At 40.5% G+C, this 13,551-nt stretch overlaps 1 pseudogene; it reads right to left on the bottom strand.

Annotated features, from left to right (window-relative positions):
* Window positions 1-373: 373 nt before the first annotated feature.
* On the bottom strand, window positions 374-4,015 carry LOC122144319 (annotated as a pseudogene).
* Window positions 4,016-13,551: the final 9,536 nt, after the last annotated feature.

Here is a 13,551-nt window from a genome sequence, read left to right as displayed (position 1 = left end):
AATCTGATGTGAACTAAGTGAAGGAAAGGATGGGCAAAATTGAAGGAAATGGTGGAGAAGGAACAAATTGTGAAGGAAGGAAAGGGCGAGAAAGACGGACCCTGCCTCTTCACTTAGTGAGATGTGGAAATAGGTGTTTGTATGTTAATACCCCACTGTTTGTATTGTTCCAAATTATCAGGTTCTTCAACCCTCAAAACTTTAATCTATATTTTGAAGACAACAGAATTAATTATGCAGTTACTGTAAAAAAACAAAACAAAAAAACAAAACAACAAACAAAACAAAAAAAAACAAACGTGTAAAATACAGGAGGACTCAAGTTCTGTGCCAAAAAATGATTCAAGTTCCTCTAGACACTTCAGATTTAACATCAACACAAGACAACCACAAAACCCTGGAGAAATTCGCCACGGGCTCCCATTGCCCCACACCAACTGGGCCTGATGGCTGTGAGGGATGACAGAAGAGTTCAGTCAAGCCGCTCCCAGTCCTCAGACACTTTTATACAGTGGATTAATTAATCCTCGCCTGAGGATCTCGTGGACACAGTACAAAAAATGATAAGCAGAGGCGGATCTCAAAACATACACGGTAAGGGCAGCTGTAACACAAATGACATAGTGACACAGAGAGAAGCCATCGACGGGCATAAATTAGGAAGGGGAAACGAGTAACATGTGCGCAATTAGTGGAGCACACAGCCCCCGTGAGTTAGCACTTATTGCGATCCCCCACGTGCAGTAGCAGCTGACAGGAAAATAAACCACCATGTGCAGCAGACAGAGACAAAAACAAGGATGAACAGCAGGAATGAGTCGGAGAGAGGGTGCCACACCATTACAGTTACATATAGTGATGTACTTACATATAGTATATCCTACTTAAGTGGTTAAAAAAAACAACTCTTAAGTTCTACCAATTGAATTTCAAATAAATATATTACACATTTTCATTTTATTGGAAATTAGGCATGGAATTAAGGTGTCCAAAAAACATTACATTAAGTTCCCAGTATATTCTTTTAAAGTATATTATAACCACAATAAGTACTCTTAAAAAAAATACTGCTAAAGTGTAACTCTTTTTTTTTTTTTTTTTTTTTTTTTTTTTCGCAAGAGTTTGCTTGCAGGCGCGAGAAAAAAAAAAAAAACTTTGACTAATGTGTTTTCAAAAGTCTCTTAAATCACAATATTCTAAACACACTCCTGAAGAAAACAGAATGAATTGAGTAGCAAACAAATACTCACAAATTTTATGATGGAGGGCAAGAATAAGAGATTGCAATGGTACTTGTATGTGCCAAAGCAGGGATCAGTAAGGCACCGTACGTTTTGCATACACCTTACAAGTGTCTAGGCCATTGCAGCTTTACATGTCAAAAACAGGAAGACTTTCATTAATCATTGCATCTTTATCCCAGCAAACAAAAATGTGTGTATAGGAACATTAATAAGTATTATTTGCTGAATGCATCTCTGAATAATTTTAAAAAACATTTTCTTAGTTTTGCTGCAGACGTATTTAAAAAAGATCATGAACTTTAAAACAATTAATTTATATACCTTTTCGACACAAAATCCACTGCATGGGTGAAAAGCAGTTGGTGTTTTGGAGCTGTTGAGATGGAACGTCCTTGAGAAGCAGGTGGTTTTATCTGTTTATCGTTACGTCCATAGTTTTTGCAGTATTTATCTGTATATTACCATGTCTTCCTACAATGGAGATCAAAACAATTGAATTTCTTAATAAATCCATGTGATCGGATTTTCCTTGAACAAAGTAAGAGATGTGGAAAAATCACTCACCACATTTCAAATAAACCGTAATCCACGATCACAAGTCACACTTGTTTCTGGAAGATGATGGTGCATATAGAGTTAAGTTATACAGTGAAGGAATGATAAACAACTGGAATTGGAGTAAGAGAGAGAAAAAAGTCCAACCAAACCTGCTGTGATGCAAATGTAGTTGGTAGTGTAGTACTTGTAGGTGCCAAAACATGGATCTGGTCTGGCGAGTCCTTGAGCTTTAAACTCACACGTTCTCAGTCCATTACACCTGTTTAAAGATAAGGACATATGTAAGTAAACCAGCAACATACTCATAATTCTATCTATTTCCTTTTACCGTTTAAAGAGCACAGGGACATTTTTGAACACCAAGCTATTAGATTATTTTGACTTTCGTGGTCGTCCAGCGCTGCAAATTTGGCTGCTTGTGCGACCATATGTTGCTGATTGTACACTGATCACACCAGTATCTGAACAGAAGAAAAATAATTTTCACAATAGATAGATGTTCACAACAACAACAATAGTAGCCTTTATATAATGAAATAACTTAGTATTAGACACAACAAATATCTTACCACAACTGAGAGACTGGACAAAGCCATCACATGTAACTACAGTCTCTGAAAAATTAAAGAGTGCAGCTTAAGATATTATTTGTCAAGGTGGTGATTTGAACAAACAGTAAAGCTCATAAAATATTTTTATATAAAAAACAATAAACAAGATAGGGAAATACTAAATCTGAAAGATTTACATATAAGACTGTCCAATACTGAGAAAAAAAAAAAAACACTAGTTCAAAAACACATGCAAAGTTCTACAAATGTACTTATTGTATTTATGGGGTTGGTTTAATGTCTCTTATTAATAAATAATACGGAATTGTTCATTCATAAATATCATGTTTAAGGGGAGTTGCCACCACATGACATATAACCTGAACTAACCTAATAATGTTAATAAGAATAATATAAACATACATAGTGCACATTCACACCACAACCCACCCAAATAAACAACTATGACATTTAAAACTGGACAATTCCGTCAAGTAATCTTTTGCTTAACTGATGAACTGTTGATGTGGCTCATGGACAAATGAAATACCTGCAGATATCAGCAATCTGGAGTTCAGAAGCACCACTGTAAGACAACAGAAGATAAATGATTAAAATCCCTGTGCAATGCTAATCTTAAAGTCATTCACACACTATTCTCAACCCTAAATTTAACCAAATGTCTAAATGTGCAACTATACAAATAGTGTCCACTGTGCATCTGATTTTGCAATTGATTCAGATGAAAAAGAAACTTCCAGTAAGTAGGAGGACCACTGCGAGAGAACATGATTCTGCTGTCACTGTAGAATGTGGGGATGTCGCCTCTGATGAGATGATACATATTTCTACAGCTCGGTTTTCTGATTACCCAATCAGATAAGAATCTTATTTTGCAAAACAGTTTTTTAAGACATCTGTTATAAAAAAAATGGATGTGAGCAAACCACTTCCTATTATACTAGGAACCTTGCTGATAATTTTAGTGCAAGGTTATGATATGAGTTAGTTGCAAAATATTTTCACCTCACGATATTTCAGTGCATATTTTTTCCATTTAAGGAAACTCACCTGAAAGTAAATGATTCCATTACATTAAGATTTTAAAGAGGCCTGTTACCCAACAGAGATGACGTAGGGGTCTTGAATGTTCCACAAACTCCCGTGTCGACATGTTGATGCAGAGGCAAATTGTCACGTGTTCCACCAACTCCAAGATGGTGTTACAGTGATTGACCTGAGGGATGCCATCTTCACAATTCTTCGACGCTGCGTCAACACAGAGTGCCCGGGGTGCGTTTTCCAAAAAGCAAAGATGGTCACAAGTCCGTCATTACCACGACTAGAGTATCAATGGAACGTTTATAGGGCCCTTAGCCAACAATTTGCTTTTGGGAGAGATGCACCTTGGGAAGCTACATTGAGCTGTGTTAGGACCTCTGACCAGCTCTTGTTTTTCTGGAGGTCAGCAGAACGGGAAAGGCTGTCTCCTAGCCGAGGATGGCTGTACCAGAAACAACAATGATGTCAACTCGTTTTTGTTGTGTTGTACGAAACAAAACTACAGCCAGCAGTGACCCTACCGACCGGGTGTGTCACACACCACAACCCAACACGCCGGGCCGAACACGCCGCACCCAACCAGACCAGGCCGTCTCCCATAAGCGGCACGCCAGGAGGATTTTAAAACACCTAATAAAATAATAAAACATAATTTTGAAAATTAACATGTGCCATTCCCGATCACTCAACTCTTTATTTGGATTACAACCAGAGGGGAAAACAAATTGCCTCATTTATGTGGAATATCTCTACGGCCAAGTCAAGGACACCTAACATGAGCGTTTTTTAAAAAGCGGCGCCAGAACCCTCTCTAGCCCGGCAGGAGGAATACTGATGATAGCCTGTGTGCTGTTTAACTGATTGCTTGGTGTGGCCATTTTCTGGATGATCTTTGAACCCCGTCCAAAATCAGAAAGTTGACCTACGACACGGGCGGAACCAGGCTCACTTTAAGGAGATGCATGGACTGCGTACGAAAGGTTTTGCTAATATCTCAATGCCGACAGGTACACTGAACAAGATTTTATACATTTTGTTTTTGCTCCCTCTTTTTGCAGGAGCCCTGAACTCAAAAGGGGGATCTACGACTTTTTTTTCTAGTACACCAACAGCGCATATTTCTTCAACCGATTGTTCACAATCTGTCTAATCTGTGTTAGTGAGCCCTTCTCTTTGCCGAGCACTAATCCCATCCACCTTACAGGGGGTGATATTTGAAGATGCTGATTAGATCGACCCCGGATTATTGCACAGGGGTGCCTTAGGCTGGCCACAATAAAAGGCCACTCTCTAAAATGTGCCAGGTTTTATGTATGCGGCGGGGTCAGCAACACAAAAGCCAGTATTGCGACCCTAGTGGGACCCCCATTTGCCCTAACGCCGTTGCAACAAATCTCCTTACAACGAGTTGATCAGGTTTGGTGATTGTCGGCCTGTTGGGAACTGCTGGTACCTATTCAATGGCCACCCCCTGTGCGCGTTAGATTCAATGGTATTGGAAGGCACACGGACCTGGAACAATGTCCGCCTATACGGACCGTACCAGAGCATCCCAAAACATGAGTACATGGGTGACAAGGCCATCCACCCGGCTGAGCTATGCACCCTGGCAATCGCCAAAGAACCCTCTTCAAGGGGATCTTTTCAGTTCCAGGAATTGGTGTACAGATCCACGCTGTAACATGGGGACCCCGTGTCAGGCATTGAGGCACCACACACACAAAGGGACATCAGGATCTTGTAAGGGTAATCTCTGTGCATTCAAAATTCTAAACTGTGTAAAAAATGTTGAGCAAACCATCTTCCTATTATAATTAGGAACTTTGCTTGCTAAATCTTCTGAAGAGTAACTGCAAATATTTTCACTTCGCATATTTCACAGTGCATTATTTGCAATTAAATTAAACTCACCTGTGAAAGTTAAATGATGTCAATTACCATATTACGATTTTTACAGAGCCCTAATAAAACAAAAGACAGCAGCCCCGTGACCCCAACAGAAGGGGTGTCAAACATAAGGAACCGTGGCCCCCGAACATGGCCACAGTAGGTGTCCCCAAATCGGCCCGCAGGAGGATTTACAACAAATTATACTATCAATAAATAAACTAAAAACACTCAGTATGAAAAAATTAAAGTTGCACTTCGCCTACAATATTTTATTTTGAATAATATAAAGCAGGAATAAATTGTGTAATTTATTAATCGTTGATTATTCCCAAAATGCTATCAATAAAAAGGCACCTGTGTTCGTTAGCCATTAACATACGCTCCCTGCCCATGTACCATATAAACCTCACCGCACCACCATGGGCCCAATCGAGCCACATAACGTTGACATCAGCATACCACTACCACTCACCCACACGACGCCATACATCGGGCTGTATGCCCATATGCCCTGCTAAAGTGAAAACCGGGAGGAATTCAGAGTGGAGAGGAAAACCTCGCAAACGTGCCTGGACACCTATCAAGCATTGTCACACACTCAAGCGGGTTTATGATGAACTTGCAGTCCACCCGGTCGAGACCCCCCCGCCTACGAGCACCCACACGAGCCCATGCCAGCCACCTGAGCTTCCATGAGCGGGTTTTCTGACAAGTTTGTGCCCCAGAACATCACCCTCCGTGCCGCTGCCATGCACCAAATCAATGGATTTGAGCAGAGTGTCTGGGTGACTGGTCTCAGATGATCTTGGAGGTTTTGTGAACGATGATGCGGTGAGGCGGGTCCTGGGGTGGTGTGGGTCACATGTCTGTGTCTGCGGTTGTGAGGGCCAGTTGGATGTGTACTGCCACAATTCTCTGAAACATTCTTTGGAGACGGATTATGGTAGAGCAATGAACATTCAATTCACGCGGGCAAAAGCATAGTATGCCGCTGGACATTCCGGCAGTCAGTATGCCAATTGCACACACCCTTCAAAAACTTTTATCGTGACACTTGTGGCATTGTGATCATGTGCTGCTATTAATAAACTGCCACACTATTTTAGAGTGGCCTTTGAGTGTGTGTGTGCGTTTAGAGTTACAGGGCACAACTGTGCAATAATAATGATGTCTAATCAGCACATTGATATGCCACACCTGATGAGTGTGGATGGATTATTCCAGCAAAGGTGGAGAAGCTCTCACTAACACAGATTTAGACAGATTATTGTGCACAGTATTTGAGGAGGACATAGGCTTTTTGTTTGTACATACGAAATTTTTTACTTTTGATCTTTGAGTTCAGACTCCTAAAAAAATGGGGGGGCAAAAACAAAAATGTTTGCGTTTATAATCTTTGTTCAGTTGTTATGTTTAATAACAACTTGAGGCGGTGGGGGGTAACTGTGTGCAATATTAAAACGAAACGGTGAATGCACTGGACATCTTTGCATGGAGGAAGAAAAGGAGCGAGGCTCAGTGGTGTGATTATTTACCATGTATTAATATCCTACTGTTGTTTTAATGATGTGCGAGCTGACATTTTGTAAAATTTGCCCAAAAAACCAAACAAACAAAAAAAAAAAAAACACATCATGAGTGTTTCCAGTGCCGGATTGAAGGCTATCAGACTACAATTATAATTCAAGATAGGGGGCAAAAATGGCCCTGTAAGACATTTTCATTTTAAATATTTAATGTCATGCTAGTTAAGTAATGTCTAAGTAATAACAAGAGTGTTGCTTTTCCCGAATGTCCAGCGCAATAACAAATGAATTGATTGTATACAACAGCTCAAACAAAAAAGCTGCTAGTATTAAGTGTTATATTAGTCACAATGCTGTCGTTTTTTTAAGGAAGAAAGGAAAAAGGTTTTAACGAAGCCAAAGTAGAACACAGTGTGTCGTCTCCTGAGCAAGGCCACTGTGCTCATTCACAGTTATGAATGAGCTCATTACTGAATGAAAATCGGTGTTTTTGAAAAATTCATTTGAGCTCAATGATTCAGTGGCCCATTCCTAAGCTGTGGTCCACAAACCTTAAGTGCAAGTGACTCCAGAGGGCGCATTTGAAGTGCAAATACGTCACACCGGCACGATGGACATTGCCACCCTACTATATTTTTCCGGAATCACATTGCGCAGATGACGACGTGTGTTATATCAAAGAAACAGGGGTAAAGAGTTCTGTGGAGGAATTCACATTGAAATGTAAGCTCATTGTGTTTTCATTACTCAATACCTAGCGAAAAAAGTGTTAAAAGCCAGGTTTTTTTTTTTTTTTTTAATTAACCCACAAAGACCCCACAAACAATAAGACAACCACTATATAAGGCAATCGTCTTTCCCTTGGTGGGTTTGTAGTGCCTCGTCATTCAAGAATGTTCACACATGTTTAACTTTAGCACTTCAGTTTTTTTGTATGCTGTGTCGTATTTTCTAATGTTAAGATGGCTTTTTTTCAATGGCACAACCTGCTTTATGTTTTTCATAAGTGTTTCCCATTTTCTCTTGTTTTAGAAACCACTAACGGACCTCCTCCTGGTGACAGGGTGATGACACTGATCCCAGACAGGTGACGAAGATCCTCAGCAGGATCAATGCATGCAAAGCTCCGGTTCCTGACAAAATCCCTGGGCGTGTACTGAGAGACTGTGGCAGTGGAACTCACTGATGTCTTCACAGAACATTTTCAACATTTCGCTTAGTCAGGCTGTTGTGCCCACATGCTTCAAAGCTACCACCATCATTCCAGTCCCGAAGAAGCTGTCTCATCCTGCTTTCATGATACCATCCTGTTGCACTTACCTCTATCATCATGAAGTGCTTTGAACGGTAGTCATGCACCATATCAAGTATGCCCTCCATGGACCCTTCCAGTTTGCATATCGGTCCAACCACTCGACCGATGATGCCATCGCAACTGCCCTCCACTCAGCATCACACATATAGACAAAAAAGAATCATATGTCAGAATGCTGTTCACAGACTTCAGTTGCAGCATCCATCACAATATACTCAACAACTCATTTACAAAACAGGTTCCAGTCGGGGGACTCAACACTTCGCTGTGCAAAATGGCTGTTGGACTTTCTGACTGGAAGACCTTCAAGGCTAGTACGGGTCAGTAGCAAACACATCAGCACCCATCACACTGAACACTGGGGCCCCCAAGGATGTGTGCTGAGCCCCCTCCTCTTCACTCTGTTGACCCACGATTGCCCACAGGTCACAAAAACTCCAACCTCTTTATTAAGTTTGCGGATTGACCATGACTGTGTTGGGTCTCCATTAGCAACAAAGATGAGACAATATACAGGAGTGAGGTGAGTCGCCTGTCTGGGGGTGCAAGTGACAACAATCTCTCTCTGAACGTGGAGAGGAAGACGAAGGAGAGATTGTTGTTGTGGAACGAAAGTTGTTGTTTGACTTCAGGAGAGTGCACACTCAGCATGCCATCCACCGACAATCACAGGTTGCGATTTGTTGGCGAGAGTGAGAGCAGCCACCAAGTTCCTGGGTGTGACACATCACAGAGGACCTCTGCATGGAATGACAACACTGCCAGCAATGGCCAAGAAAAGAAGGACTGAAAGCACAAGCACAGCATCTCTCTATTTCCTCCACAAACTGCGAAGAGCTAGAGCACCTGCCCACAATCATGTGACCACCGTCTAGCAGGAGGCCACATGCGAGAGCAGCCTGACGAGACTGCATCACTGTTTGTTTATGGACGCCTGCGACAAACGCGTCCGCATGGGAGACTCTTCAGGCAATAGTGAGGAGCAGCTGAGAAGATAATTGTTGTTTCTCTCCCCCCCTTCCTCCAGGACCTTTAGGGAAACTCTGTTCTCACTCGCAAAAAGCCCATCTGCAGATGCAGGTGATCCCACTCACCCGTCACACCCGCTTCGTCAGTCTGCTGCCATAAGGGGAGGAGACTACGGAATCTCCAGGCCAGGACCAGCAGACAGCCTGAAGCGGCAGCGTCATCATCAGGCTCTCAGGAAGATGAACTCGCTCCCGAAATTGCCTCCCACTTCCCTCATCTGCCCCAGGGAAAAAGTCACCCCCCCCAGGTACCATGGGGTTCCCAGATCCCAGAGTCTTCCATCCCCCCCTCCCAAAACATACGATCACATGCACCAGTCACTTTTGTTGCTATTTGGTACATGCTTACTACCTAATTCAGCATTCGAACCGACGTCAGTTATACTACCTCTTCAGTCAGTTTAAATAAATGAAATGCTCTCTCTGTGTCCCTGTGTCACTATAATCAGACGAAATAAAGCTTTGGTTGCCACTACGGTATTTTTTAAACTACAATGTTTATTGTCACCTCACTGGCTTTGCACTCTAGCTGCCATTGTGCCTTGTGCCGCCTTTATTTAACTTAGGTTTATTGTTTATTATTATTTTTTTCATGGACCTTATTTGTATAGCTGTGTTCTATATTTTAGATTTGATCTGTATCTACTGTATTTTTAGGCTCTACGGTTAGTGTTCTCTGTATTCACCATCGGCGTTTTTGAGAGTGAGAAGCACACAGTTTCAATTCTACTGTATGGATATATTGGTACATGTGGAAGAAGAAGTGACAATTATAAGCAGACTTGACTTGATATTCTGGGAGGAGGGAAGGAAAATGAGCCCTGCCTGCTGGGAACAGGAACTTAAAAAACAATAAAAAGTAAGCAGTTTAATAGAGAGATTTTTGTCGCCTGAATCATCGTCATGTTTTTTGCTGGGTTGTCTGTTTTGGTGAATTGTCGAAAAGGGTCATGGATCTTAATCACAATCTAGTGCATTACTAATTATACCTATAAGATATATTCCGAAGACATATATTTTAGTATTATTATGATTAAAAATTCGTGGGTAGTAAACTGTGTGTTTAAAGGTTGCAAGGTGAGAAGAGAACCGGACGAGTGAGCTTATTTTAAAGCCTGGAAGAACCCTGGTATCGGATGGAAAGGGAATTCTAGTTTAGGACCCTAGAAATAAATACATGACAGCTACATATGGTTAAAAGCACCTGTCTAAAAAATACAAAAATAATGCATTATATGGAATTTTGTAAACAGCTCCAGGCATATATCTATATAATCTGTGTAGAAAAGACATTGGGAGTGACCTTTGGCCCAAACCATAATAACTATCTGGTTTGTGTGATCAGTATAAAAAGTTATACGGCTTTACCCCAACCTCATAGCAATTATTTTGGAACAAGGAAAATTCTACAACATTAAACAGGCATGGTTTATTTGCTCTGCCTTAGGGTTGCAAGTGTCCTGGGGACAGGTGAGGGAGTTGGGGAGCTGGTGGAGCTGCTCAGAGAGGACATCAAACTCCAGACAGAGACAAGACAACAGCACAGGAGAGAATGGAGGGACTGTTTTCTCTTCTTGAGCGAATGCTTAACAAATACATTATTTATTAGCCACTCTCTATTAGCCAAGAGAAAGCAGTGGAAAAAAAAATACATTACAATTTTGCAATAGAATTTTTTTAAATGTCACATTGTCAATGAAAAAAACCTAATTTCTGCTAGTTTATTTTTTTAATATAAAAGAGAAGTGGATTATTTACATTGTTAATTTTTTTAACGAGCGCTTATAATTTTTTCACGGCGCTTCGTATAATTTTTTCACACCAAAAATTCTTTGTGTTATAATTTTTTTACAACATTACTAACAAGATTGTTCTATAACATAATGAACCAGTACATGTAAGTACTTAAAAAAAGATACAAACTATTTACACACCCATAGCTTAGGTGTTAAACATCAGGGAAAATAACATAATCAGTTTTGTCGCCCAAGCAGCTTGACCTCCATGTGGCTACAGGGTACTTCGGGATTGTTGAATCTCTTGTCCGTGAACGCCCAGACCTCATCAGCAAGACTCGGTAGGATAATGCGGTGACAGTGGAAAGAGGCAACATGTCAAAACCCACTCTGGAGACCACTCTGTATTGATGTACCACGGCAGACAGACAAGAGAGAGAAAGAGGAGAAACACCCAGGGGGTCTGGATTTTTGGATCTTCTACAGAAGATCCAGCAGCACCTGTCAGGGCCTCCACTGCTCACGCCAAAAAACATTAAACACCGTCCAGCACTGGCACATTCAGCTATCCTGCAGTACAGGGGTCGGTCTGATTTAGGGAAAGAAGGAAGCAGAGAAAGTGTTTAGAGCTATGACAACCGTAATTAGCTAAAAGAAATTACTAAGATTCTTTAATAAACTATTTGTAGTAGTACCAATACTAATCCACATTGGGGGAAAGAAAAAAGAAAAAGAAGGGGAACAAAAAACAAATACTAGTCATATTTTAAAACCTGTAGCCTGATACGAGGACAGTTCAAAACAAAAATGAAATTCCAAACCTGGACCTGAGGGTGAGTAGTAAATGGTTACAGAACTTTACGTTTTGGGGGCGTGAACTACCCTTTAAGTAAAAATATTATCTTGCATACTCAATATGCTAATGTAATGAGAGTAAAAGTTAAAGGTATACAGTATTGTTTCTGAAAAAAAAAACCGGAATTAGTCACAATGAGTTTTCACAACTATACCTACTGTTACCGTGTATGTTGCATTTTTACTTCTAAATATGTTTCAAGGTTATACCTTATAAAGTCGCCTACTAAATATAATGTTGGGTAGTTTAATCTACTAACAATGCAATCATGTTGTAAAACGACCACATATGTTGTAGTGCTGGCTGTATCCTGTGAGAAAAAAATAAATAAAAAAACCTAGTTCAAACTTAGACTTTCATATTTGTACAAGCATACAGTCCACCTCTGGATTATTTTGAAAATGAAACAGTAGAGAAACATTTATTGTAAGATTATTAACAAATTCTTGCTAATATCAAAGGCTGCATCTGTTGGACTCGGACCAGTCAAATTACGAAACAGCTCGTGACCGCCTGCCACTGAACATATAAGCTGTACTATGCACTATTTTTTGGTTTTTTTGCAGTTATTATTTTTATGCTTAACTGTCTAAAAAATCCAGGTTGCAAACTGTCTACAATGTGATCATTCCATGGTCAAGGACAATAAACTATATAAAAATCGCACCTATACTGACAGGATTGTCCTATCATCAGCTCCGACTCTTGTACCGTTGCTATGTGACAAAGGGGAACACCTCGGTGGGGGAATTAGGAAACCGTGCGAAGGGCGGGAGCCCATTCTCCCAAGCACCTTCAGAGCGGCCCTTCGTGGCACTGAATTTTTCTCGATCGCGGCCCCTCAAACTTAAATGAGTTTTTTGACACCCCTGCCCTACAGCTTGAACTCATTATTCTCTTCCTGTTGTGTCATAAGCTGTAAAAGAGCAAAACAAGACGTTTCCTGAATTCTACAGTGAGATTGAATTTGCAGAATTTATGTGGGAAACATTTGTGTGTTTGAACTCTGTTAAATGATTAGCTTGAAACTGCATGATTTCACATGTTGAATCAGTGTTGAGGATTCTAGCTCACTCAGACTTGAACATCATTCTTTCACGATAAAGAAACCAGGTTTTTACTTTTCCATGTCCACAAAAACTGTCCTCATTTTGGCAGTTTGGCTGGTCAGATGAGCTAAACAATCAGATTACATTTGATGTTTTTGCCAAACAAACATCACGATCAAAAGTACTGCATCCCCATATAGGGGATTAAACGGCTTGGTGGATGTTCTTTGCCCGTAAATGGCTTAAACCCCTCTCATCACGTTATTTTGGTACTTATATCAACTTATTCACGTCATGGTCATGTGACCCTGGACACCCACAAAAACCAGTCTTTAAAGTGTCTATAATTAGGATCCTTACTTAATATCCTAAGTATTTTTGGCAAATAAAACTTTTCTTTAATGTTGACCCATAACAAATATACACCAATGACTTTTAGGACTGGTTTGTGTGGTGCAGGGTCCATACAGGTGCTTCTCCATAAATTTAGAAGCGTGTGAAGAAAAGTTCATTTGAATTTCAGGGATTTCAACTCACAATTTGAAAAATCATGTTAAATAAATTCAATGGACACAGACTGAAAGTAGTTTAAGTCTTTGGTTCCTTTTAATTGTGATGATGTTGGGTCACATTGTAACAAAAACCCACCAATTCATGCTCAAACAAATAGAATGAATACTTCATAAGACCAATAAAAAAAACACTTTAGTGAACTGTTGGCCCTTCTGGGAAAGTA

The sequence above is a fragment of the Cyprinus carpio genome, unplaced genomic scaffold (genome assembly GCF_018340385.1).
Source record: "Cyprinus carpio isolate SPL01 unplaced genomic scaffold, ASM1834038v1 S000006642, whole genome shotgun sequence".
Lineage (NCBI taxonomy): Eukaryota > Metazoa > Chordata > Actinopteri > Cypriniformes > Cyprinidae > Cyprinus > Cyprinus carpio.
The sequence above is the reverse complement of the archived record's forward strand: the minus strand, read 5'-3'. Positions and strand labels throughout refer to the sequence as shown.